The sequence below is a fragment of the Oncorhynchus keta genome, chromosome 30 (assembly GCF_023373465.1).
Source record: "Oncorhynchus keta strain PuntledgeMale-10-30-2019 chromosome 30, Oket_V2, whole genome shotgun sequence".
Taxonomy (NCBI): Eukaryota; Metazoa; Chordata; class Actinopteri; order Salmoniformes; family Salmonidae; genus Oncorhynchus; species Oncorhynchus keta.
The window spans coordinates 35,362,551-35,389,691 of record NC_068450.1 but is presented as its reverse complement, the minus strand read 5'-3'; the positions used below and the strand labels follow the sequence as shown (position 1 = coordinate 35,389,691).

Below are 27,141 nucleotides of genomic sequence, written 5' to 3'. Positions count from 1 at the left end.
CTAAACTAAATAGTTGGAGGATGCGGGCATCGATCCCGCTACCTCTCGCATGCTAAGCGAGCGCTCTACCATTTGAGCTAATCCCCTGTGCCTCCAACAAGAAGTAGGAAATCTCAATGACCGCACTGCCAAATCCTTCGTCCATAAGAAGGGATACTTTTTAAAAAGTATGCTTGCTTCAGCTGTCTAAAATCATTTTTCATGGTAGTTCAGTAAAGGTTGAAGTAGTGACTGCAGTAAGCCCAGTGGTGGAAATAGTTGTATTGTTTGGTTAGTATCCAGAGCTACAACAATGTGTGCTGATTGAACTAAACTAAATAGTTGGAGGATGCGGGCATCGATCCCGCTACCTCTCGCATGCTAAGCGAGCGCTCTACCATTTGAGCTAATCCCCCTGTGCCTCTAAAAAGAAGTAGGAAATCTCAATGACCGCACTGCCAAATCCCTCGTCCATAAGAAAGGATACTTTTTAAAAAGTATGCTTGCTTCAGCTGTCTAAAAGTATTTTTCATGATAAGTTCAGTAAAGGTTGAAGTAGTGACTGCAGTAAGCCCAGTGGTGGAAATAGTTGTATTGTTTGGTTAGTATCCAGAGCTACAACAATGTGTGCTGATTGAACTAAACTAAATAGTTGGAGGATGCGGGCATCGATCCCGCTACCTCTCGCATGCTAAGCGAGCGCTCTACCATTTGAGCTAATCCCCCTGTGCCTGCAAAAAGAAGTAGGAAATCTCAATGACCGCACTGCCAAATCCTTCGTCCATAAGAAGGGATACTTTTTAAAAAGTATGCTTGCTTCAGCTGTCTAAAATCATTTTTCATGGTAGTTCAGTAAAGGTTGAAATCGTGACTGCAGTAAGCCCAGTGGTGGAAATAGTTGTATTGTTGGGTTAGTGAGTTTTGGGTGTATGATAGCAGAAAAACCTGCGAGTCTGGAGTTCCCCCTGCTGGCTGTCTGTGGAATAACATTAGGATCAGTTGATCGTGGGGAAATGCATGTTAGTCGTCCGAAACATGGTCACTGTTTTCCTGTCTTTTGTCATGCTTATGCTCACTGCGTCTCAGTGGATCGCTCCAAGGCCTTTCTACTGTAAGCAGAGGAGAGGACAGCCTTCCAGTAGAATAAATAAGAGTCACAGCTCCCAACATTTACTAACAAATGAACAGCTACTAAATCAAAGATCTGTCTCATAAACTACACATGTGCCTGCCTACATGTGATAACCAAAGGGGATTTTTGCATTACCCCAAGCGACCACATAATTTGTCCCTTTAATTTAAGTAATAATTCGGTGGTTTGGTGGGATTTCCTAAATTCCAGTGTGTTTCTGCTTGCCACAACAAAGTCAAAAGAGAGAATGAACTGGCACACAGACTAAGATATTAGGACATGTTTAGTAGCAAAAAGAAGGCTGTCCATCATATCGCAAAGTCATTATGACAAGGGCTCCTCCTCCCCTGTAGGATAATAATAATAATGATTTATTCTATATAGCACTTTTCATTACACACATTACACACAGAATCTCAAAGTAGCTTTAAAAACTCAAATAAACTCAAGGTGATCTGGTACATACTTGGCCGATGGCTTCCAAAGCTTCAGATGATAATAATAAGATGGAGAGTGATGGAGTCTGTAGTTAGAGAGGAGTTGAGGCAGTAAGACAGTTCACTTCAGATACTTAGCTTGCACTTGTATGTGCTAGAGAACTGTGCAACATACCAATTATTTTCAATATGTATAAATATAGAGATAGAAATATATGTATGACTCCTGCTCTTTTGTTTTACCTTTTAATAAAGCACTTAAATGGGGATCCCTCTTAATGGTTCATGAGTAATTTGGTATTGTTCAGCATGTTTAACGTTACCTGCCTAAGTACCTTAGATCGCAAGCCGATAATTAGTCAATAGGGCTGACTGGCTAGTTACTAGTATTGTTAACTAGCCAGATAGCCACAAAGCATTGTTAGCTAGCTAATGTTACCATGAAGAATTGACATCTATCTTACGTATTATTCGTTTTAGGTCATTTTTGTCCTGTTTAGCCATCTGGCTAGCTAAATTGTTACGATTCACATATCTAGCTGATAATTGTGAAGTCAAACGTTTGCTTTGTGTATATCTTGATTCGTCTATTGTTGCCATTGTCCTGGCTGGAAGGAGGTTCAGTGAATGGGGTGGTGAAGCGTGAGGTAATACAGTAGGGGAGTGCGAGTGCTTCTTAAATTTATTGTTTTATGCATTCTCCTCACTCGCGTCCACACAAAAACGTACTCAAGAGAACGGAGTGGAGAATACAATCGGAGCATGAGTGTGGAGCATGGTAGTATGTTTGGAAAAACACCCCTAGAGTTTGAGAGCTACAAGCCCCCACTCACCCAGTAATTTTTTGAACTGTCCCTAAAGTATCCTATTAAAACACTACATGGGAAATACGTCATGAACTCACAACAATTCAAAGTGCAGAGTATAAAACATTACTTAGCCTAATATATTATTAACAGCCACAATAGCGTTCTACTGGTAGGTCTATTTTGAATCAATATTTAAACTCGCCACCACACTCTACCTTCCACTGGTGTTTCCCAAATGCAGTCCTCAGGTTGCCCAAGCAACACACATTCACATTTTAGAGCCAGACAAGCACACTTGATTCAATTTGTTAACTAATCCTTCGATTAGTTAAATCAGTCCAGAGCTACAACAACGTGTGCTGATTGAACCAAACTAAATACTTGGAGGATGCAGGCATCGATCCCGCTACCTCTCGCATGCTAAGCAAGCGCTCTATACCATTTGAGCTAATCCCCCTGTGCCTCCAACAAGAAGTAGGAAATCTCAATGACCGCACTGCCAAATCCTTCGTCCATAAGAAAGGATACTTTTTAAAAAGTATGCTTGCTTCAGCTGTCTAAAAGTATTTTTCATGGTAAGTTCAGTAAAGGTTGAAGTAGTGACTGCAGTAAGCCCAGTGGTGGAAATAGTTGTATTGTTTGGTTAGTATCCAGAGCTACAACAATGTGTGCTGATTGAACTAAACTAAATAGTTGGAGGATGCGGGCATCGATCCCGCTACCTCTCGCATGCTAAACGAGCGCTCTACCATTTGAGCTAATCCCCTGTGCCTCCAACAAGAAGTAGGAAATCTCAATGACCGCACTGCCAAATCCTTCGTCCATAAGAAGGGATACTTTTTAAAAAGTATGCTTGCTTCAGCTGTCTAAAATCATTTTTCATGGTAAGTTCAGTAAAGGTTGAAGTAGTGACTGCAGTAAGCCCAGTGGTGGAAATAGTTGTATTGTTTGGTTAGTATCCAGAGCTACAACAATGTGTGCTGATTGAACTAAACTAAATAGTTGGAGGATGCGGGCATCGATCCCGCTACCTCTCGCATGCTAAGCGAGCGCTCTACCATTTGAGCTAATCCCCTGTGCCTCTAACAAGAAGTAGGAAATCTCAATGACCGCACTGCCAAATCCCTCGTCCATAAGAAAGGATACTTTTTAAAAAGTATGCTTGCTTCAGCTGTCTAAAAGTATTTTTCATGATAAGTTCAGTAAAGGTTGAAGTAGTGACTGCAGTAAGCCCAGTGGTGGAAATAGTTGTATTGTTTGGTTAGTATCCAGAGCTACAACAATGTGTGCTGATTGAACTAAACTAAATAGTTGGAGGATGCGGGCATCGATCCCGCTACCTCTCGCATGCTAAGCGAGCGCTCTACCATTTGAGCTAATCCCCTGTGCCTGCAACAAGAAGTAGGAAATCTCAATGACCGCACTGCCAAATCCTTCGTCCATAAGAAGGGATACTTTTTAAAAAGTATGCTTGCTTCAGCTGTCTAAAATCATTTTTCATGGTAGTTCAGTAAAGGTTGAAATCGTGACTGCAGTAAGCCCAGTGGTGGAAATAGTTGTATTGTTGGGTTAGTGAGTTTTGGGTGTATGATAGCAGAAAAACCTGCGAGTCTGGAGTTCCCCTGCTGGCTGTCTGTGGAATAACATTAGGATCAGTTGATCGTGGGGAAATGCATGTTAGTCGTCCGAAACATGGTCACTGTTTTCCTGTCTTTTGTCGTGCTTATGCTCACTGCGTCTCAGTGGATCGCTCCAAGGCCTTTCTACTGTAAGCAGAGGAGAGGACAGCCTTCCAGTAGAATAAATAAGAGTCACAGCTCCCAACATTTACTAACAAATGAACAGCTACTAAATCAAAGATCTGTCTCATAAACTACACATGTGCCTGCCTACATGTGATAACCAAAGGGGATTTTTGCATTACCCCAAGCGACCACATAATTTGTCCCTTTAATTTAAGTAATAATTCGGTGGTTTGGTGGGATTTCCTAAATTCCAGTGTGTTTCTGCTTGCCACAACAAAGTCAAAAGAGAGAATGAACTGGCACACAGACTAAGATATTAGGACATGTTTAGTAGCAAAAAGAAGGCTGTCCATCATATCGCAAAGTCATTATGACAAGGGCTCCTCCTCCCCTGTAGGATAATAATAATAATGATTTATTCTATATAGCACTTTTCATTACACACATTACACACAGAATCTCAAAGTAGCTTTAAAAACTCAAATAAACTCAAGGTGATCTGGTACATACTTGGCCGATGGCTTCCAAAGCTTCAGATGATAATAATAAGATGGAGAGTGATGGAGTCTGTAGTTAGAGAGGAGTTGAGGCAGTAAGACAGTTCACTTCAGATACTTAGCTTGCACTTGTATGTGCTAGAGAACTGTGCAACATACCAATTATTTTCAATATGTATAAATATAGAGATAGAAATATATGTATGACTCCTGCTCTTTTTGTTTTACCTTTTAATAAAGCACTTAAATGGGGATCCCTCTTAATGGTTCATGAGTAATTTGGTATTGTTCAGCATGTTTAACGTTACCTGCCTAAGTACCTTAGATCGCAAGCCGATAATTAGTCAATAGGGCTGACTGGCTAGTTACTAGTATTGTTAACTAGCCAGATAGCCACAAAGCATTGTTAGCTAGCTAATGAGCTAATTTACCATGAAGAATTGACATCTATCTTACGTATTATTCGTTTTAGGTCATTTTTGTCCTGTTTAGCCATCTGGCTAGCTAAATTGTTACGATTCACATATCTAGCTGATAATTGTGAAGTCAAACGTTTGCTTTGTGTATATCTTGATTCGTCTATTGTTGCCATTGTCCTGGCTGGAAGGAGGTTCAGTGAATGGGGTGGTGAAGCGTGAGGTAATACAGTAGGGGGAGTGCGAGTGCTTCTTAAATTTATTGTTTTATGCATTCTCCTCACTCGCGTCCACACAAAAACGTACTCAAGAGAACGGAGTGGAGAATACAATCGGAGCATGAGTGTGGAGCATGGTAGTATGTTTGGAAAAACACCCCTAGAGTTTGAGAGCTACAAGCCCCCACTCACCCAGTAATTTTTTGAACTGTCCCTAAAGTATCCTATTAAAACACTACATGGGAAATACGTCATGAACTCACAACAATTCAAAGTGCAGAGTATAAAACATTACTTAGCCTAATATATTATTAACAGCCACAATAGCGTCGTCTACTGGTAGGTCTATTTTGAATCAATATTTAAACTCGCCACCACACTCTACCTTCCACTGGTGTTTCCCAAATGCAGTCCTCAGGTTGCCCCAGCAACACACATTCACATTTTAGAGCCAGACAAGCACACTTGATTCAATTTGTTAACTAATCCTTCGATTAGTTAAATCAGTCCAGAGCTACAACAACGTGTGCTGATTGAACCAAACTAAATAGTTGGAGGATGCAGGCATCGATCCCGCTACCTCTCGCATGCTAAACAAGCGCTCTATACCATTTGAGATAATCCCCTGTGCCTCCAACAAGAAGTATGAAATCTCAATGACCGCACTGCCAAATCCTTCGTCCATAAGAATGGATACTTTTTAAAAAGTATGCTTGCTTCAGCTGTCTAAAAATCATTTTTCATGGTAGTTCAGTAAAGGTTGAAGTAGTGACTCCAGTAAGCCCAGTGGTGGAAATAGTTGTATTGTTTGGTTAGTATCCAGAGCTACAACAATGTGTGCTGATTGAACTAAACTAAATAGTTGGAAGATGCGGGCATCGATCCCGCTACCTCTCGCATGCTAAACAAGCGCTCTACCATTTGAGATAATCCCCCTGTGCCTCCAACAAGAAGTAGGAAATCTCAATGACCGCACTGCCAAATCCCTCGTCCATAAGAAAGGATACTTTTTAAAAAGTATGCTTGCTTCAGCTGTCTAAAAGTATTTTTCATGATAAGTTCAGTAAAGGTTGAAGTAGTGACTGCAGTAAGCCCAGTGGTGGAAATAGTTGTATTGTTTGGTTAGTATCCAGAGCTACAACAATGTGTGCTGATTGAACTAAACTAAATAGTTGGAGGATGCGGGCATCGATCCCGCTACCTCTCGCATGCTAAACGAGCGCTCTACCATTTGAGCTAATCCCCCTGTGCCTCTAAAAAGAAGTAGGAAATCTCAATGACCGCACTGCCAAATCCCTCGTCCATAAGAAAGGATACTTTTTAAAAAGTATGCTTGCTTCAGCTGTCTAAAAGTATTTTTCATGATAAATTCAGTAAAGGTTGAAGTAGTGACTGCAGTAAGCCCAGTGGTGGAAATAGTTGTATTGTTTGGTTAGTATCCAGAGCTACAACAATGTGTGCTGATTGAACTAAACTAAATAGTTGGAGGATGCGGGCATCGATCCCGCTACCTCTCGCATGCTAAGCGAGCGCTCTACCATTTGAGCTAATCCCCCTGTGCCTGCAACAAGAAGTAGGAAATCTCAATGACCGCACTGCCAAATCCTTCGTCCATAAGAAGGGATACTTTTTAAAAAGTATGCTTGCTTCAGCTGTCTAAAATCATTTTTCATGGTAGTTCAGTAAAGGTTGAAATCGTGACTGCAGTAAGCCCAGTGGTGGAAATAGTTGTATTGTTGGGTTAGTGAGTTTTGGGTGTATGATAGCAGAAAAACCTGCGAGTCTGGAGTTCCCCCTGCTGGCTGTCTGTGGAATAACATTAGGATCAGTTGATCGTGGGGAAATGCATGTTAGTCGTCCGAAACATGGTCACTGTTTTCCTGTCTTTTGTCGTGCTTATGCTCACTGCGTCTCAGTGGATCGCTCCAAGGCCTTTCTACTGTAAGCAGAGGAGAGGACAGCCTTCCAGTAGAATAAATAAGAGTCACAGCTCCCAACATTTACTAACAAATGAACAGCTACTAAATCAAAGATCTGTCTCATAAACTACACATGTGCCTGCCTACATGTGATAACCAAAGGGGATTTTTGCATTACCCCAAGCGACCACATAATTTGTCCCTTTAATTTAAGTAATAATTCGGTGGTTTGGTGATTTCCTAAATTCCAGTGTGTTTCTGCTTGCCACAACAAAGTCAAAAGAGAGAATGAACTGGCACACAGACTAAGATATTAGGACATGTTTAGTAGCAAAAAGAAGGCTGTCCATCATATCGCAAAGTCATTATGACAAGGGCTCCTCCTCCCCTGTAGGATAATAATAATAATGATTTATTCTATATAGCACTTTTCATTACACACATTACACACAGAATCTCAAAGTAGCTTTAAAAACTCAAATAAACTCAAGGTGATCTGGTACATACTTGGCCGATGGCTTCCAAAGCTTCAGATGATAATAATAAGATGGAGAGTGATGGAGTCTGTAGTTAGAGAGGAGTTGAGGCAGTAAGACAGTTCACTTCAGATACTTAGCTTGCACTTGTATGTGCTAGAGAACTGTGCAACATACCAATTATTTTCAATATGTATAAATATAGAGATAGAAATATATGTATGACTCCTGCTCTTTTTGTTTTACCTTTTAATAAAGCACTTAAATGGGGATCCCTCTTAATGGTTCATGCGTAATTTGGTATTGTTCAGCATGTTTAACGTTACCTGCCTAAGTACCTTAGATCGCAAGCCGATAATTAGTCAATAGGGCTGACTGGCTAGTTACTAGTATTGTTAACTAGCCAGATAGCCACAAAGCATTGTTAGCTAGCTAATGTTACCATGAAGAATTGACATCTATCTTACGTATTATTCGTTTTAGGTCATTTTTGTCCTGTTTAGCCATCTGGCTAGCTAAATTGTTACGATTCACATATCTAGCTGATAATTGTGAAGTCAAACGTTTGCTTTGTGTATATCTTGATTCGTCTATTGTTGCCATTGTCCTGGCTGGAAGGAGGTTCAGTGAATGGGGTGGTGAAGCGTGAGGTAATACAGTAGGGGGAGTGCGAGTGCTTCTTAAATTTATTGTTTTATGCATTCTCCTCACTCGCGTCCACACAAAAACGTACTCAAGAGAACGGAGTGGAGAATACAATCGGAGCATGAGTGTGGAGCATGGTAGTATGTTTGGAAAAACACCCCTAGAGTTTGAGAGCTACAAGCCCCCACTCACCCAGTAATTTTTGAACTGTCCCTAAATTATCCTATTAAAACACTACATGGGAAATACGTCATGAACTCACAACAATTCAAAGTGCAGAGTATAAAACATTACTTAGCCTAATATATTATTAACAGCCACAATAGCGTCGTCTACTGGTAGGTCTATTTTGAATCAATATTTAAACTCGCCACCAGACTCTACCTTCCACTGGTGTTTCCCAAATGCAGTCCTCAGGTTGCCCAAGCAACACACATTCACATTTTAGAGCCAGACAAGCACACTTGATTCAATTTGTTAACTAATCCTTCGATTAGTTAAATCAGTCAAGAGCTACAACAACGTGTGCTGATTGAACCAAACTAAATAGTTGGAGTATGTAGGCATCGATCCCGCTACCTCTCGCATGCTAAGCAAGCGCTCTATACCATTTGAGATAATCCCCTGTGCCTCCAACAAGAAGTATGAAATCTCAATGACCGCACTGCCAAATCCCTCGTCCATAAGAAAGGATACTTTTTAAAAAGTATGCTTGCTTCAGCTGTCTAAAAGTATTTTTCATGGTAAGTTCAGTAAAGGTTGAAGTAGTGACTGCAGTAAGCCCAGTGGTGGAAATAGTTGTATTGTTTGGTTAGTATCCAGAGCTACAACAATGTGTGCTGATTGAACTAAACTAAATAGTTGGAGGATGCGGGCATCGATCCCGCTACCTCTCGCATGCTAAGCGAGCGCTCTACCATTTGAGCTAATCCCCCTGTGCCTCCAACAAGAAGTAGGAAATCTCAATGACCGCACTGCCAAATCCCTCGTCCATAAGAAAGGATACTTTTTAAAAAGTATGCTTGCTTCAGCTGTCTAAAAGTATTTTTCATGATAAGTTCAGTAAAGGTTGAAGTAGTGACTGCAGTAAGCCCAGTGGTGGAAATAGTTGTATTGTTTGGTTAGTATCCAGAGCTACAACAATGTGTGCTGATTGAACTAAACTAAATAGTTGGAGGATGCGGGCATCGATCCCGCTACCTCTCGCATGCTAAGCGAGCGCTCTACCATTTGAGCTAATCCCCCTGTGCCTGCAACAAGAAGTAGGAAATCTCAATGACCGCACTGCCAAATCCTTCGTCCATAAGAAGGGATACTTTTTAAAAAGTATGCTTGCTTCAGCTGTCTAAAATCATTTTTCATGGTAGTTCAGTAAAGGTTGAAATCGTGACTGCAGTAAGCTCAGTGGTGGAAATAGTTGTATTGTTTGGTTAGTATCCAGAGCTACAACAATGTGTGCTGATTGAACTAAACTAAATAGTTGGAGGATGCGGGCATCGATCCCGCTACCTCTCGCATGCTAAACGAGCGCTCTACCATTTGAGCTAATCCCCCTGTGCCTGCAACAAGAAGTAGGAAATCTCAATGACCGCACTGCCAAATCCTTCGTCCATAAGAAGGGATACTTTTTAAAAAGTATGCTTGCTTCAGCTGTCTAAAATCATTTTTCATGGTAGTTCAGTAAAGGTTGAAATCGTGACTGCAGTAAGCTCAGTGGTGGAAATAGTTGTATTGTTTGGTTAGTATCCAGAGCTACAACAATGTGTGCTGATTGAACTAAACTAAATAGTTGGAGAATGCGGGCATCGATCCCGCTACCTCTCGCATGCTAAGCGAGCGGTCTACCATTTGAGCTAATCCCCCTGTGCATGCAACAAGAAGTAGGAAATCTCAATGACCGCACTGCCAAATCCTTCGTCCATAAGAAGGGATACTTTTTAAAAAGTATGCTTGCTTCAGCTGTCTAAAAGTATTTTTCATGATAAGTTCAGTAAAGGTTGAAGTAGTGACTGCAGTAAGCCCAGTGGTGGAAATAGTTGTATTGTTTGGTTAGTATCCAGAGCTACAACAATGTGTGCTGATTGAACTAAACTAAATAGTTGGAGGATGCGGGCATCGATCCCGCTACCTCTCGCATGCTAAGCGAGCGCTCTACCATTTGAGCTAATCCCCCTGTGCCTCCAACAAGAAGTAGAAAATCTCAATGACCGCACTGCCAAATCCTTCGTCCATAAGAAGGGATACTTTTAAAAAAGTATGCTTGCTTCAGCTGTCTAAAATCATTTTTCATGGTAGTTCAGTAAAGGTTGAAATCGTGACTGCAGTAAGCCCAGTGGTGGAAATAGTTGTATTGTTTGGTTAGTATCCAGAGCTACAACAATGTGTGCTGATTGAACTAAACTAAATAGTTGGAGGATGCGGGCATCGATCCCGCTACCTCTCGCATGCTAAGCGAGCGCTCTACCATTTGAGCTAATCCCCCTGTGCCTCCAACAAGAAGTAGGAAATCTCAATGACCGCACTGCCAAATCCCTCGTCCATAAGAAAGGATACTTTTTAAAAAGTATGCTTGCTTCAGCTGTCTAAAAGTATTTTTCATGATAAGTTCAGTAAAGGTTGAAATCGTGACTGCAGTAAGCCCAGTGGTGGAAATAGTTGTATTGTTTGGTTAGTATCCAGAGCTACAACAATGTGTGCTGATTGAACTAAACTAAATAGTTGGAGGATGCGGGCATCGATCCCGCTACCTCTCGCATGCTAAGCGAGCACTCTACCATTTGAGCTAATCCCCCTGTGCCTCCAACAAGAAGTAGGAAATCTCAATGACCGCACTGCCAAATCCTTCGTCCATAAGAAGGGATACTTTTTAAAAAGTATGCTTGCTTCAGCTGTCTAAAATCATTTTTCATGGTAGTTCAGAAAAGGTTGAAGTAGTGACTGCAGTAAGCCAAGTGGTGGAAATAGTTGTATTGTTTGGTTAGTATCCAGAGCTACAACAATGTGTGCTGATTGAACTAAACTAAATAGTTGGAGGATGCGGGCATCGATCCCGCTACCTCTCGCATGCTAAGCGAGCGCTCTACCATTTGAGCTAATCCCCCTGTGCCTCCAACAAGAAGTAGGAAATCTCAATGACCGCACTGCCAAATCCCTCGTCCATAAGAAAGGATACTTTTTAAAAAGTATGCTTGCTTCAGCTGTCTAAAAGTATTTTTCATGATAAGTTCAGTAAAGGTTGAAGTAGTGACTGCAGTAAGCCCAGTGGTGGAAATAGTTGTATTGTTTGGTTAGTATCCAGAGCTACAACAATGTGTGCTGATTGAACTAAACTAAATAGTTGGAGGATGCGGGCATCGATCCCACTACCTCTCGCATGCTAAGCGAGCGCTCTACCATTTGAGCTAATCCCCCTGTGCCTGCAAAAAGAAGTAGGAAATCTCAATGACCGCACTGCCAAATCCTTCGTCCATAAGAAGGGATACTTTTTAAAAAGTATGCTTGCTTCAGCTGTCTAAAATCATTTTTCATGGTAGTTCAGTAAAGGTTGAAATCGTGACTGCAGTAAGCCCAGTGGTGGAAATAGTTGTATTGTTGGGTTAGTGAGTTTTGGGTGTATGATAGCAGAAAAACCTGCGAGTCTGGAGTTCCCCCTGCTGGCTGTCTGTGGAATAACATTAGGATCAGTTGATCGTGGGGAAATGCATGTTAGTCGTCCGAAACATGGTCACTGTTTTCCTGTCTTTTGTCATGCTTAGGCTCACTGCGTCTCAGTGGATCGCTCCAAGGCCTTTCTACTGTAAGCAGAGGAGAGGACAGCCTTCCAGTAGAATAAATAAGAGTCACAGCTCCCAACATTTACTAACAAATGAACAGCTACTAAATCAAAGATCTGTCTCATAAACTACACATGTGCCTGCCTACATGTGATAACCAAAGGGGATTTTTGCATTACCCCAAGCGACCACATAATTTGTCCCTTTAATTTAAGTAATAATTCGGTGGTTTGGTGGGATTTCCTAAATTCCAGTGTGTTTCTGCTTGCCACAACAAAGTCAAAAGAGAGAATGAACTGGCACACAGACTAAGATATTAGGACATGTTTAGTAGCAAAAAGAAGGCTGTCCATCATATCGCAAAGTCATTATGACAAGGGCTCCTCCTCCCCTGTAGGATAATAATAATAATGATTTATTCTATATAGCACTTTTCATTACACACATTACACACAGAATCTCAAAGTAGCTTTAAAAACTCAAATAAACTCAAGGTGATCTGGTACATACTTGGCCGATGGCTTCCAAAGCTTCAGATGATAATAATAAGATGGAGAGTGATGGAGTCTGTAGTTAGAGAGGAGTTGAGGCAGTAAGACAGTTCACTTCAGATACTTAGCTTGCACTTGTATGTGCTAGAGAACTGTGCAACATACCAATTATTTTCAATATGTATAAATATAGAGATAGAAATATATGTATGACTCCTGCTCTTTTTGTTTTACCTTTTAATAAAGCACTTAAATGGGGATCCCTCTTAATGGTTCATGAGTAATTTGGTATTGTTCAGCATGTTTAACGTTACCTGCCTAAGTACCTTAGATCGCAAGCCGATAATTAGTCAATAGGGCTGACTGGCTAGTTACTAGTATTGTTAACTAGCCAGATAGCCACAAAGCATTGTTAGCTAGCTAATGTTACCATGAAGAATTGACATCTATCTTACGTATTATTCGTTTTAGGTCATTTTTGTCCTGTTTAGCCATCTGGCTAGCTAAATTGTTACGATTCACATATCTAAATCAAATCAAATCAAATCAAATCAAATCAAATTTATTTATATAGCCCTTCGTACATCAGCTGATATCTCAAAGTGCTGTACAGAAACCCAGCCTAAAACCCCAAACAGCAAACAATGCAGGTGTAAAAGCACGGTGGCTAGGAAAAACTCCCTAGAAAGGCCAAAACCTAGGAAGAAACCTAGAGAGGAACCGGGCTATGTGGGGTGGCCATCCTCTTCTGGCTGTGCCGGGTAGAGATTATAACAGAACATGACCAAGATGTTCAAATGTTCATAAATGACCAGCATGGTCGAATAATAATAAGGCAGAACAGTTGAAACTGGAGCAGCAGCACAGTCAGGTGGACTGGGGACAGCAAGGAGCCTTCATGTCAGGTAGTCCTGGGGCACGGTCCTAGGGCTCAGGTCAGTTGAAACTGGAGCAGGAGCATGGCCAGGTGGACTGGGGACAGCAAGGAGTCCTCATGTCAGGTAGTCCTGGGACATGGTCCTAGGGCTCAGGTCCTCCGAGAGAGAGAAAGAAAGAGAGAAGGAGAGAATTAGAGAACGCACACTTAGATTCACACAGGACACCGAATAGGACAGGAGAAGTACTCCAGATATAACAAACTGACCCTAGCCCCCGACACATAAACTACTGCAGCATAAATACTGGAGGATGAGACAGGAGGGGTCAGGAGACACTGTGGCCCCATCCGAGGACACCCCCGGACAGGGCCAAACAGGAAGGATATAACCCCACCCACTTTGCCAAAGCACATCCCCCACACCACTAGAGGGATATCTTCAACCACCAACTTACCATCCTGAGACAAGGCCGAGTATAGCCCACAAAGATCTCCTGATAATTGTGAAGTCAAACGTTTGCTTTGTGTATATCTTGATTCGTCTATTGTTGCCATTGTCCTGGCTGGAAGGAGGTTCAGTGAATGGGGTGGTGAAGCGTGAGGTAATACAGTAGGGGGAGTGCGAGTGCTTCTTAAATTTATTGTTTTATGCATTCTCCTCACTCGCGTCCACACAAAAACGTACTCAAGAGAACGGAGTGGAGAATACAATCGGAGCATGAGTGTGGAGCATGGTAGGTAGTATGTTTGGAAAAACACCCCTAGAGTTTGAGAGCTACAAGCCCCCACTCACCCAGTAATTTTTTGAACTGTCCCTAAAGTATCCTATTAAAACACTACATGGGAAATACGTCATGAACTCACAACAATTCAAAGTGCAGAGTATAAAACATTACTTAGCCTAATATATTATTAACAGCCACAATAGCGTCGTCTACTGGTAGGTCTATTTTGAATCAATATTTAAACTCGCCACCACACTCTACCTTCCACTGGTGTTTCCCAAATGCAGTCCTCAGGTTGCCCCAGCAACACACATTCACATTTTAGAGCCAGACAAGCACACTTGATTCAATTTGTTAACTAATCCTTCGATTAGTTAAATCAGTCCAGAGCTACAACAACGTGTGCTGATTGAACCAAACTAAATAGTTGGAGTATGCAGGCATCGATCCCGCTACCTCTCGCATGCTAATCAAGCGCTCTATACCATTTGAGATAATCCCCCTGTGCCTCCAACAAGAAGTATGAAATCTCAATGACCGCACTGCCAAATCCCTCGTCCATAAGAAAGGATACTTTTTAAAAAGTATGCTTGCTTCAGCTGTCTAAAAGTATTTTTCATGGTAAGTTCAGTAAAGGTTGAAGTAGTGACTGCAGTAAGCCCAGTGGTGGAAATAGTTGTATTGTTTGGTTAGTATCCAGAGCTACAACAATGTGTGCTGATTGAACTAAACTAAATAGTTGGAGGATGCGGGCATCGATCCCGCTACCTCTCGCATGCTAAGCGAGCGCTCTACCATTTGAGCTAATCCCCCTGTGCCTCCAACAAGAAGTAGGAAATCTCAATGACCGCACTGCCAAATCCTTCGTCCATAAGAAGGGATACTTTTTAAAAAGTATGCTTGCTTCAGCTGTCTAAAATCATTTTTCATGGTAATTCAGTAAAGGTTGAAATCGTGACTGCAGTAAGCCCAGTGGTGGAAATAGTTGTATTGTTTGGTTAGTATCCAGAGCTACAACAATGTGTGCTGATTGAACTAAACTAAATAGTTGGAGGATGGGAATATCGATCCCGCTACCTCTCGCATGCTAAGCGAGCGCTCTACCATTTGAGCTAATCCCCCTGTGCCTGCAACAAGAAGTAGGAAATCTCAATGACCGCACTGCCAAATCCTTCGTCCATAAGAAGGGATACTTTTTAAAAAGTATGCTTGCTTCAGCTGTCTAAAATCATTTTTCATGGTAGTTCAGTAAATGTTGAAATCGTGAGTGCAGTAAGCTCAGTGGTGGAAATAGTTGTATTGTTTGGTTAGTATCCAGAGCTACAACAATGTGTGCTGATTGAACTAAACTAAATAGTTGGAGGATGCGGGCATCGATCCCGCTACCTCTCGCATGCTAAGCGAGCGCTCTACCATTTGAGCTAATCCCCTGTGCATGCAACAAGAAGTAGGAAATCTCAATGACCGCACTGCCAAAACCTTCGTCCATAAGAAGGGATACTTTTTAAAAGTATGCTTGCTTCAGCTGTCTAAAATCATTTTCATGGTAGTTCAGAAAAGGTTGAAGTAGTGACTGCAGTAAGCCAAGTGGTGGAAATAGTTGTATTGTTTGGTTAGTATCCAGAGCTACAACAATGTGTGCTGATTGAACTAAACTAAATAGTTGGAGGATGCGGGCATCGATCCCGCTACCTCTCGCATGCTAAGCGAGCGCTCTACCATTTGAGCTAATCCCCTGTGCCTCCAACAAGAAGTAGGAAATCTCAATGACCGCACTGCCAAATCCCTCGTCCATAAAAAGGATACTTTTTAAAAAGTATGCTTGCTTCAGCTGTCTAAAAGTATTTTTCATGATAAGTTCAGTAAAGGTTGAAGTAGTGACTGCAGTAAGCCCAGTGGTGGAAATAGTTGTATTGTTTGGTTAGTATCCAGAGCTACAACAATGTGTGCTGATTGAACTAAACTAAATAGTTGGAGGATGCGGGCATCGATCCCGCTACCTCTCGCATGCTAAGCGAGCGCTCTACCATTTGAGCTAATCCCCCTGTGCCTGCAAAAAGAAGTAGGAAATCTCAATGACCGCACTGCCAAATCCTTCGTCCATAAGAAGGGATACTTTTAAAAAGTATGCTTGCTTCAGCTGTCTAAAATCATTTTTCATGGTAGTTCAGTAAAGGTTGAAATCGTGACTGCAGTAAGCCCAGTGGTGGAAATAGTTGTATTGTTGGGTTAGTGAGTTTTGGGTGTATGATAGCAGAAAAACCTGCGAGTCTGGAGTTCCCCCTGCTGGCTGTCTGTGGAATAACATTAGGATCAGTTGATCGTGGGGAAATGCATGTTAGTCGTCCGAAACATGGTCACTGTTTTCCTGTCTTTTGTCATGCTTAGGCTCACTGCGTCTCAGTGGATCGCTCCAAGGCCTTTCTACTGTAAGCAGAGGAGAGGACAGCCTTCCAGTAGAATAAATAAGAGTCACAGCTCCCAACATTTACTAACAAATGAACAGCTACTAAATCAAAGATCTGTCTCATAAACTACACATGTGCCTGCCTACATGTGATAACCAAAGGGGATTTTTGCATTACCCCAAGCGACCACATAATTTGTCCCTTTAATTTAAGTAATAATTCGGTGGTTTGGTGGGATTTCCTAAATTCCAGTGTGTTTCTGCTTGCCACAACAAAGTCAAAAGAGAGAATGAACTGGCACACAGACTAAGATATTAGGACATGTTTAGTAGCAAAAGAAGGCTGTCCATCATATCGCAAAGTCATTATGACAAGGGCTCCTCCTCCCCTGTAGGATAATAATAATAATGATTTATTCTATATAGCACTTTTCATTACACACATTACACACAGAATCTCAAAGTAGCTTTAAAAACTCAAATAAACTCAAGGTGATCTGGTACATACTTGGCCGATGGCTTCCAAAGCTTCAGATGATAATAATAAGATGGAGAGTGATGGAGTCTGTAGTTAGAGAGGAGTTGAGGCAGTAAGACAGTTCACTTCAGATACTTAGCTTGCACTTGTATGTGCTAGAGAACTGTGCAACATACCAATTATTTTCAATATGTATAAATATAGAGATAGAAATATATGTATGACTCCTGCTCTTTTTGTTTTACCTTTTAATAAAGCACTTAAATGGGGATCCCTCTTAATGGTTCATGAGTAATTTGGTATTGTTCAGCATGTTTAACGTTACCTGCCTAAGTACCTTAGATCGCAAGCCGATAATTAGTCAATAGGGCTGACTGGCTAGTTACTAGTATTGTTAACTAGCCAGATAGCCACAAAGCATTGTTAGCTAGCTAATGTTACCATGAAGAATTGACATCTATCTTACGTATTATTCGTTTTAGGTCATTTTTGTCCTGTTTAGCCATCTGGCTAGCTAAATTGTTACGATTCACATATCTAGCTGATAATTGTGAAGTCAAACGTTTGCTTTGTGTATATCTTGATTCGTCTATTGTTGCCATTGTCCTGGCTGGAAGGAGGTTCAGTGAATGGGGTGGTGAAGCGTGAGGTAATACAGTAGGGGGAGTGCGAGTGCTTCTTAAATTTATTGTTTTATGCATTCTCCTCACTCGCGTCCACACAAAAACGTACTCAAGAGAACGGAGTGGAGAATACAATCGGAGCATGAGTGTGGAGCATGGTAGGTAGTATGTTTGGAAAAACACCCCTAGAGTTTGAGAGCTACAAGCCCCCACTCACCCAGTAATTTTTTGAACTGTCCCTAAAGTATCCTATTAAAACACTACATGGGAAATACGTCATGAACTCACAACAATTCAAAGTGCAGAGTATAAAACATTACTTAGCCTAATATATTATTAACAGCCACAATAGCGTCGTCTACTGGTAGGTCTATTTTGAATCAATATTTAAACTCGCCACCACACTCTACCTTCCACTGGTGTTTCCCAAATGCAGTCCTCAGGTTGCCCCAGCAACACACATTCACATTTTAGAGCCAGACAAGCACACTTGATTCAATTTGTTAACTAATCCTTCGATTAGTTAAATCAGTCCAGAGCTACAACAACGTGTGCTGATTGAACCAAACTAAATAGTTGGAGTATGCAGGCATCGATCCCGCTACCTCTCGCATGCTAAGCAAGCGCTCTATACCATTTGAGATAATCCCCCTGTGCCTCCAACAAGAAGTATGAAATCTCAATGACCGCACTGCCAAATCCCTCGTCCATAAGAAAGGATACTTTTTAAAAAGTATGCTTGCTTCAGCTGTCTAAAAGTATTTTTCATGGTAAGTTCAGTAAAGGTTGAAGTAGTGACTGCAGTAAGCCCAGTGGTGGAAATAGTTGTATTGTTTGGTTAGTATCCAGAGCTACAACAATGTGTGCTGATTGAACTAAACTAAATAGTTGGAGGATGCGGGCATCGATCCCGCTATCTCTCGCATGCTAAGCGAGCGCTCTACCATTTGAGCTAATCCCCTGTGCCTCCAACAAGAAGTAGGAAATCTCAATGACCGCACTGCCAAATCCTTCGTCCATAAGAAGGATACTTTTTAAAAAGTATGCTTGCTTCAGCTGTCTAAAATCATTTTTCATGGTAGTTCAGTAAAGGTTGAAGTAGTGACTGCAGTAAGCCCAGTGGTGGAAATAGTTGTATTGTTTGGTTAGTATCCAGAGCTACAACAATGTGTGCTGATTGAACTAAACTAAATAGTTGGAGGATGCGGGCATCGATCCCGCTACCTCTCGCATGCTAAGCGAGCACTCTACCATTTGAGCTAATCCCCTGTGCATCCAACAAGAAGTAGGAAATCTCAATGACCGCACTGCCAAATCCTTCGTCCATAAGAAGGGATACTTTTTAAAAAGTATGCTTGCTTCAGCTGTCTAAAATCATTTTTCATGGTAGTTCAGAAAAGGTTGAAGTAGTGACTGCAGTAAGCCAAGTGGTGGAAATAGTTGTATTGTTTGGTTAGTATCCAGAGCTACAACAATGTGTGCTGATTGAACTAAACTAAATAGTTGGAGGATGCGGGCATCGATCCCGCTACCTCTCGCATGCTAAGCGAGCGCTCTACCATTTGAGCTAATCCCCCTGTGCCTCCAACAAGAAGTAGGAAATCTCAATGACCGCACTGCCAAATCCCTCGTCCATAAGAAAGGATACTTTTTAAAAAGTATGCTTGCTTCAGCTGTCTAAAAGTATTTTTCATGATAAGTTCAGTAAAGGTTGAAGTAGTGACTGCAGTAAGCCCAGTGGTGGAAATAGTTGTATTGTTTGGTTAGTATCCAGAGCTACAACAATGTGTGCTGATTGAACTAAACTAAATAGTTGGAGGATGCGGGCATCGATCCCGCTACCTCTCGCATGCTAAGCGAGCGCTCTACCATTTGAGCTAATCCCCCTGTGCCTCCAACAAGAAGTAGGAAATCTCAATGACCGCACTGCAAATCCTTCGTCCCTTTGCTTCAGCTGTCTAAAATCATTTTTCATGGTAGTTCAGAAAAGGTTGAAGTAGTGACTGCAGTAAGCTGTGCCTGCAAAAAGAAGTAGGAAATCTCAATGACCGCACTGCCAAATCCTTCGTCCATAAGAAGGGATACTTTTTAAAAAGTATGCTTGCTTCAGCTGTCTAAAATCATTTTTCATGGTAGTTCAGTAAAGGTTGAAATCGTGACTGCAGTAAGCCCAGTGGTGGAAATAGTTGTATTGTTGGGTTAGTGAGTTTTGGGTGTATGATAGCAGAAAAACCTGCGAGTCTGGAGTTCCCCCTGCTGGCTGTCTGTGGAATAACATTAGGATCAGTTGATCGTGGGGAAATGCATGTTAGTCGTCCGAAACATGGTCACTGTTTTCCTGTCTTTTGTCATGCTTAGGCTCACTGCGTCTCAGTGGATCGCTCCAAGGCCTTTCTACTGTAAGCAGAGGAGAGGACAGCCTTCCAGTAGAATAAATAAGAGTCACAGCTCCCAACATTTACTAACAAATGAACAGCTACTAAATCAAAGATCTGTCTCATAAACTACACATGTGCCTGCCTACATGTGATAACCAAAGGGGATTTTTGCATTACCCCAAGCGACCACATAATTTGTCCCTTTAATTTAAGTAATAATTCGGTGGTTTGGTGGGATTTCCTAAATTCCAGTGTGTTTCTGCTTGCCACAACAAAGTCAAAAGAGAGAATGAACTGGCACACAGACTAAGATATTAGGACATGTTTAGTAGCAAAAAGAAGGCTGTCCATCATATCGCAAAGTCATTATGACAAGGGCTCCTCCTCCCCTGTAGGATAATAATAATAATGATTTATTCTATATAGCACTTTTCATTACACACATTACACACAGAATCTCAAAGTAGCTTTAAAAACTCAAATAAACTCAAGGTGATCTGGTACATACTTGGCCGATGGCTTCCAAAGCTTCAGATGATAATAATAAGATGGAGAGTGATGGAGTCTGTAGTTAGAGAGGAGTTGAGGCAGTAAGACAGTTCACTTCAGATACTTAGCTTGCACTTGTATGTGCTAGAGAACTGTGCAACATACCAATTATTTTCAATATGTATAAATATAGAGATAGAAATATATGTATGACTCCTGCTCTTTTGTTTTACCTTTTAATAAAGCACTTAAATGGGGATCCCTCTTAATGGTTCATGAGTAATTTGGTATTGTTCAGCATGTTTAACGTTACCTGCCTAAGTACCTTAGATCGCAAGCCGATAATTAGTCAATAGGGCTGACTGGCTAGTTACTAGTATTGTTAACTAGCCAGATAGCCACAAAGCATTGTTAGCTAGCTAATGTTACCATGAAGAATTGACATCTATCTTACGTATTATTCGTTTTAGGTCATTTTTGTCCTGTTTAGCCATCTGGCTAGCTAAATTGTTACGATTCACATATCTAGCTGATAATTGTGAAGTCAAACGTTTGCTTTGTGTATATCTTGATTCGTCTATTGTTGCCATTGTCCTGGCTGGAAGGAGGTTCAGTGAATGGGGTGGTGAAGCGTGAGGTAATACAGTAGGGGAGTGCGAGTGCTTCTTAAATTTATTGTTTTATGCATTCTCCTCACTCGCGTCCACACAAAAACGTACTCAAGAGAACGGAGTGGAGAATACAATCGGAGCATGAGTGTGGAGCATGGTAGTATGTTTGGAAAAACACCCCTAGAGTTTGAGAGCTACAAGCCCCCACTCACCCAGTAATTTTTTTAACTGTCCCTAAATTATCCTATTAAAACACTACATGGGAAATACGTCATGAACTCACAACAATTCAAAGTGCAGAGTATAAAACATTACTTAGCCTAATATATTATTAACAGCCACAATAGCGTCGTCTACTGGTAGGTCTATTTTGAATCAATATTTAAACTCGCCACCACACTCTACCTTCCACTGGTGTTTCCCAAATGCAGTCCTCAGGTTGCCCAAGCAACACACATTCACATTTTAGAGCCAGACAAGCACACTTGATTCAATTTGTTAACTAATCCTTCGATTAGTTAAATCAGTCCAGAGCTACAACAACGTGTGCTGATTGAACCAAACTAAATAGTTGGAGTATGCAGGCATCGATCCCCTACCTCTCGCATGCTAAGCAAGCGCTCTATACCATTTGAGATAATCCCCCTGTGCCTCCAACAAGAAGTAGGAAATCTCAATGACCGCACTGCCAAATCCCTCGTCCATAAGAAAGGATACTTTTTAAAAAGTATGCTTGCTTCAGCTGTCTAAAAGTATTTTTCATGATAAGTTCAGTAAAGGTTGAAGTAGTGACTGCAGTAAGCCCAGTGGTGGAAATAGTTGTATTGTTTGGTTAGTATCCAGAGCTACAACAATGTGTGCTGATTGAACTAAACTAAATAGTTGGAGGATGCGGGCATCGATCCCGCTACCTCTCGCATGCTAAGCGAGCGCTCTACCATTTGAGCTAATCCCCCTGTGCCTCCAACAAGAAGTAGGAAATCTCAATGACCGCACTGCCAAATCCTTCGTCCATAAGAAGGGATACTACAACAATGTGTGCTGATTGAACTAAACTAAATAGTTGGAGGATCGGGATACTTTTTAAAAAGTATGCTTGCTTCAGCTGTCTAAAATCATTTTTTCATGGTAGTTCAGAAAAGGTTGAAGTAGTGACTGCAGTAAGCCCAGTGGTGGAAATAGTTGTATTGTTTGGTTAGTATCCAGAGCTACAACAATGTGTGCTGATTGAACTAAACTAAATAGTTGGAGGATGCGGGCATCGATCCCGCTACATCTCGCATGCTAAGCGAGCGCTCTACCATTTGAGCTAATCCCCTGTGCCTCCAACAAGAAGTAGGAAATCTCAATGACCGCACTGCCAAATCCCTCGTCCATAAGAAAGGATACTTTTTAAAAAGTATGCTTGCTTCAGCTGTCTAAAAGTATTTTTCATGATAAGTTCAGTAAAGGTTGAAGTAGTGACTGCAGTAAGCCCAGTGGTGGAAATAGTTGTATTGTTTGGTTAGTATCCAGAGCTACAACAATGTGTGCTGATTGAACTAAACTAAATAGTTGGAGGATGCGGGCATCGATCCCGCTACCTCTCGCATGCTAAGCGAGCGCTCTACCATTTGAGCTAATCCCCCTGTGCCTGCAAAAGAAGTAGGAAATCTCAATGACCGCACTGCCAAATCCTTCGTCCATAAGAAGGGATACTTTTAAAAAGTATGCTTGCTTCAGCTGTCTAAAATCATTTTTCATGGTAGTTCAGTAAAGGTTGAAATCGTGACTGCAGTAAGCCCAGTGGTGGAAATAGTTGTATTGTTGGGTTAGTGAGTTTTGGGTGTATGATAGCAGAAAAACCTGCGAGTCTGGAGTTCCCCCTGCTGGCTGTCTGTGGAATAACATTAGGATCAGTTGATCGTGGGGAAATGCATGTTAGTCGTCCGAAACATGGTCACTGTTTTCCTGTCTTTTGTCATGCTTAGGCTCACTGCGTCTCAGTGGATCGCTCCAAGGCCTTTCTACTGTAAGCAGAGGAGAGGACAGCCTTCCAGTAGAATAAATAAGAGTCACAGCTCCCAACATTTACTAACAAATGAACAGCTACTAAATCAAAGATCTGTCTCATAAACTACACATGTGCCTGCCTACATGTGATAACCAAAGGGATTTTTGCATTACCCCAAGCGACCACATAATTTGTCCCTTTAATTTAAGTAATAATTCGGTGGTTTGGTGGGATTTCCTAAATTCCAGTGTGTTTCTGCTTGCCACAACAAAGTCAAAAGAGAGAATGAACTGGCACACAGACTAAGATATTAGGACATGTTTAGTAGCAAAAAGAAGGCTGTCCATCATATCGCAAAGTCATTATGACAAGGGCTCCTCCTCCCCTGTAGGATAATAATAATAATGATTTATTCTATATAGCACTTTTCATTACACACATTACACACAGAATCTCAAAGTAGCTTTAAAAACTCAAATAAACTCAAGGTGATCTGGTACATACTTGGCCGATGGCTTCCAAAGCTTCAGATGATAATAATAAGATGGAGAGTGATGGAGTCTGTAGTTAGAGAGGAGTTGAGGCAGTAAGACAGTTCACTTCAGATACTTAGCTTGCACTTGTATGTGCTAGAGAACTGTGCAACATACCAATTATTTTCAATATGTATAAATATAGAGATAGAAATATATGTATGACTCCTGCTCTTTTTGTTTTACCTTTTAATAAAGCACTTAAATGGGGATCCCTCTTAATGGTTCATGAGTAATTTGGTATTGTTCAGCATGTTTAACGTTACCTGCCTAAGTACCTTAGATCGCAAGCCGATAATTAGTCAATAGGGCTGACTGGCTAGTTACTAGTATTGTTAACTAGCCAGATAGCCACAAAGCATTGTTAGCTAGCTAATGTTACCATGAAGAATTGACATCTATCTTACGTATTATTCGTTTTAGGTCATTTTTGTCCTGTTTAGCCATCTGGCTAGCTAAATTGTTACGATTCACATATCTAGCTGATAATTGTGAAGTCAAACGTTTGCTTTGTGTATATCTTGATTCGTCTATTGTTGCCATTGTCCTGGCTGGAAGGAGGTTCAGTGAATGGGGTGGTGAAGCGTGAGGTAATACAGTAGGGGGAGTGCGAGTGCTTCTTAAATTTATTGTTTTATGCATTCTCCTCACTCGCGTCCACACAAAAACGTACTCAAGAGAACGGAGTGGAGAATACAATCGGAGCATGAGTGTGGAGCATGGTAGGTAGTATGTTTGGAAAAACACCCCTAGAGTTTGAGAGCTACAAGCCCCCACTCACCCAGTAATTTTTGAACTGTCCCTAAAGTATCCTATTAAAACACTACATGGGAAATACGTCATGAACTCACAACAATTCAAAGTGCAGAGTATAAAACATTACTTAGCCTAATATATTATTAACAGCCACAATAGCGTCGTCTACTGGTAGGTCTATTTTGAATCAATATTTAAATTCGCCACCACACTCTACCTTCCACTGGTGTTTCCCAAATGCAGTCCTCAGGTTGCCCCAGCAACACACATTCACATTTTAGAGCCAGACAAGCACACTTGATTCAATTTGTTAACTAATCCTTCGATTAGTTAAATCAGTCCAGAGCTACAACAACGTGTGCTGATTGAACCAAACTAAATAGTTGGAGTATGCAGGCATCGATCCCGCTACCTCTCGCATGCTAAGCAAGCGCTCTATACCATTTGAGATAATCCCCCTGTGCCTCCAACAAGAAGTATGAAATCTCAATGACCGCACTGCCAAATCCTTCGTCCATAAGAAGGGATACTTTTTAAAAAGTATGCTTGCTTCAGCTGTCTAAAATCATTTTTCATGGTAGTTCAGTAAAGGTTGAAATCGTGACTGCAGTAAGCTCAGTGGTGGAAATAGTTGTATTGTTTGGTTAGTATCCAGAGCTACAACAATGTGTGCTGATTGAACTAAACTAAATAGTTGGAGGATGCGGGCATCGATCCCGCTACCTCTCGCATGCTAAATCCTTCGCGAGCGCTCTACCATTTGAGCTAATCCCCTGTGCCTCCAACAAGAAGTAGGAAATCTCAATGACCGCACTGCCAAATCCCTCGTCCATAAGAAAGGATACTTTTTAAAAAGTATGCTTGCTTCAGCTGTCTAAAAGTATTTTTCATGATAAGTTCAGTAAAGGTTGAAGTAGTGACTGCAGTAAGCCCAGTGGTGGAAATAGTTGTATTGTTTGGTTAGTATCCAGAGCTACAACAATGTGTGCTGATTGAACTAAACTAAATAGTTGGAGGATGCGGGCATCGATCCCGCTACCTCTCGCATGCTAAGCGAGCGCTCTACCATTTGAGCTAATCCCCCTGTGCCTGCAAAAAGAAGTAGGAAATCTCAATGACCGCACTGCCAAATCCTTCGTCCATAAGAAGGGATACTTTTGAAAAAGTATGCTTGCTTCAGCTGTCTAAAATCATTTTTCATGGTAGTTCAGTAAAGGTTGAAATCGTGACTGCAGTAAGCCCAGTGGTGGAAATAGTTGTATTGTTGGGTTAGTGAGTTTTGGGTGTATGATAGCAGAAAAACCTGCGAGTCTGGAGTTCCCCCTGCTGGCTGTCTGTGGAATAACATTAGGATCAGTTGATCGTGGGGAAATGCATGTTAGTCGTCCGAAACATGGTCACTGTTTTCCTGTCTTTTGTCATGCTTAGGCTCACTGCGTCTCAGTGGACCGCTCCAAGGCCTTTCTACTGTAAGCAGAGGAGAGGACAGCCTTCCAGTAGAATAAATAAGAGTCACAGCTCCCAACATTTACTAACAAATGAACAGCTACTAAATCAAAGATCTGTCTCATAAACTACACATGTGCCTGCCTACATGTGATAACCAAAGGGATTTTTGCATTACCCCAAGCGACCACATAATTTGTCCCTTTAATTTAAGTAATAATTCGGTGGTTTGGTGGGATTTCCTAAATTCCAGTGTGTTTCTGCTTGCCACAACAAAGTCAAAAGAGAGAATGAACTGGCACACAGACTAAGATATTAGGACATGTTTAGTAGCAAAAGAAGGCTGTCCATCATATCGCAAAGTCATTATGACAAGGGCTCCTCCTCCCCTGTAGGATAATAATAATAATGATTTATTCTATATAGCACTTTTCATTACACACATTACACACAGAATCTCAAAGTAGCTTTAAAAACTCAAATAAACTCAAGGTGATCTGGTACATACTTGGCCGATGGCTTCCAAAGCTTCAGATGATAATAATAAGATGGAGAGTGATGGAGTCTGTAGTTAGAGAGGAGTTGAGGCAGTAAGACAGTTCACTTCAGATACTTAGCTTGCACTTGTATGTGCTAGAGAACTGTGCAACATACCAATTATTTTCAATATGTATAAATATAGAGATAGAAATATATGTATGACTCCTGCTCTTTTTGTTTTACCTTTTAATAAAGCACTTAAATGGGGATCCCTCTTAATGGTTCATGAGTAATTTGGTATTGTTCAGCATGTTTAACGTTACCTGCCTAAGTACCTTAGATCGCAAGCCGATAATTAGTCAATAGGGCTGACTGGCTAGTTACTAGTATTGTTAACTAGCCAGATAGCCACAAAGCATTGTTAGCTAGCTAATGTTACCATGAAGAATTGACATCTATCTTACGTATTATTCGTTTTAGGTCATTTTTGTCCTGTTTAGCCATCTGGCTAGCTAAATTGTTACGATTCACATATCTAGCTGATAATTGTGAAGTCAAACGTTTGCTTTGTGTATATCTTGATTCGTCTATTGTTGCCATTGTCCTGGCTGGAAGGAGGTTCAGTGAATGGGGTGGTGAAGCGTGAGGTAATACAGTAGGGGGAGTGCGAGTGCTTCTTAAATTTATTGTTTTATGCATTCTCCTCACTCGCGTCCACACAAAAACGTACTCAAGAGAACGGAGTGGAGAATACAATCGGAGCATGAGTGTGGAGCATGGTAGGTAGTATGTTTGGAAAAACACCCCT

The 27,141-nt window shown here is 41.3% G+C and overlaps 19 non-coding genes across 19 annotated transcripts; all 19 read right to left on the bottom strand.

The window, feature by feature from the left end:
* Nucleotides 1-322: 322 nt before the first annotated feature.
* trnaa-agc (transfer RNA alanine (anticodon AGC)) lies at nt 323-395 on the bottom strand. Its single transcript has one exon. It is a non-coding gene; the product is annotated as a tRNA-Ala (tRNA).
* Nucleotides 396-632: 237 nt separating this feature from the next.
* On the bottom strand, nt 633-705 carry trnaa-agc (transfer RNA alanine (anticodon AGC)). Its single transcript has one exon. It is a non-coding gene; the product is annotated as a tRNA-Ala (tRNA).
* A 5,701-nt stretch (nt 706-6,406) lies between these two features.
* Nucleotides 6,407-6,479, bottom strand: trnaa-agc (transfer RNA alanine (anticodon AGC)). Its single transcript has one exon. It is a non-coding gene; the product is annotated as a tRNA-Ala (tRNA).
* Nucleotides 6,480-6,716: 237 nt separating this feature from the next.
* trnaa-agc (transfer RNA alanine (anticodon AGC)) lies at nt 6,717-6,789 on the bottom strand. Its single transcript has one exon. It is a non-coding gene; the product is annotated as a tRNA-Ala (tRNA).
* A 2,346-nt stretch (nt 6,790-9,135) lies between these two features.
* trnaa-agc (transfer RNA alanine (anticodon AGC)) lies at nt 9,136-9,208 on the bottom strand. Its single transcript has one exon. It is a non-coding gene; the product is annotated as a tRNA-Ala (tRNA).
* Nucleotides 9,209-9,445: 237 nt separating this feature from the next.
* trnaa-agc (transfer RNA alanine (anticodon AGC)) lies at nt 9,446-9,518 on the bottom strand. The gene has a single exon. It is a non-coding gene; the product is annotated as a tRNA-Ala (tRNA).
* A 236-nt stretch (nt 9,519-9,754) lies between these two features.
* On the bottom strand, nt 9,755-9,827 carry trnaa-agc (transfer RNA alanine (anticodon AGC)). Its single transcript has one exon. It is a non-coding gene; the product is annotated as a tRNA-Ala (tRNA).
* A 546-nt stretch (nt 9,828-10,373) lies between these two features.
* trnaa-agc (transfer RNA alanine (anticodon AGC)) lies at nt 10,374-10,446 on the bottom strand. The gene has a single exon. It is a non-coding gene; the product is annotated as a tRNA-Ala (tRNA).
* A 236-nt stretch (nt 10,447-10,682) lies between these two features.
* On the bottom strand, nt 10,683-10,755 carry trnaa-agc (transfer RNA alanine (anticodon AGC)). Its single transcript has one exon. It is a non-coding gene; the product is annotated as a tRNA-Ala (tRNA).
* A 237-nt stretch (nt 10,756-10,992) lies between these two features.
* On the bottom strand, nt 10,993-11,065 carry trnaa-agc (transfer RNA alanine (anticodon AGC)). The gene has a single exon. It is a non-coding gene; the product is annotated as a tRNA-Ala (tRNA).
* A 236-nt stretch (nt 11,066-11,301) lies between these two features.
* trnaa-agc (transfer RNA alanine (anticodon AGC)) lies at nt 11,302-11,374 on the bottom strand. Its single transcript has one exon. It is a non-coding gene; the product is annotated as a tRNA-Ala (tRNA).
* A 237-nt stretch (nt 11,375-11,611) lies between these two features.
* trnaa-agc (transfer RNA alanine (anticodon AGC)) lies at nt 11,612-11,684 on the bottom strand. Its single transcript has one exon. It is a non-coding gene; the product is annotated as a tRNA-Ala (tRNA).
* A 3,195-nt stretch (nt 11,685-14,879) lies between these two features.
* On the bottom strand, nt 14,880-14,952 carry trnaa-agc (transfer RNA alanine (anticodon AGC)). Its single transcript has one exon. It is a non-coding gene; the product is annotated as a tRNA-Ala (tRNA).
* Nucleotides 14,953-16,111: 1,159 nt separating this feature from the next.
* On the bottom strand, nt 16,112-16,184 carry trnaa-agc (transfer RNA alanine (anticodon AGC)). The gene has a single exon. It is a non-coding gene; the product is annotated as a tRNA-Ala (tRNA).
* A 2,967-nt stretch (nt 16,185-19,151) lies between these two features.
* On the bottom strand, nt 19,152-19,224 carry trnaa-agc (transfer RNA alanine (anticodon AGC)). Its single transcript has one exon. It is a non-coding gene; the product is annotated as a tRNA-Ala (tRNA).
* A 237-nt stretch (nt 19,225-19,461) lies between these two features.
* Nucleotides 19,462-19,534, bottom strand: trnaa-agc (transfer RNA alanine (anticodon AGC)). Its single transcript has one exon. It is a non-coding gene; the product is annotated as a tRNA-Ala (tRNA).
* A 2,474-nt stretch (nt 19,535-22,008) lies between these two features.
* Nucleotides 22,009-22,081, bottom strand: trnaa-agc (transfer RNA alanine (anticodon AGC)). The gene has a single exon. It is a non-coding gene; the product is annotated as a tRNA-Ala (tRNA).
* Nucleotides 22,082-22,680: 599 nt separating this feature from the next.
* Nucleotides 22,681-22,753, bottom strand: trnaa-agc (transfer RNA alanine (anticodon AGC)). Its single transcript has one exon. It is a non-coding gene; the product is annotated as a tRNA-Ala (tRNA).
* Nucleotides 22,754-25,418: 2,665 nt separating this feature from the next.
* trnaa-agc (transfer RNA alanine (anticodon AGC)) lies at nt 25,419-25,491 on the bottom strand. Its single transcript has one exon. It is a non-coding gene; the product is annotated as a tRNA-Ala (tRNA).
* Between the last annotated feature and the right edge of the window lie 1,650 nt (nt 25,492-27,141).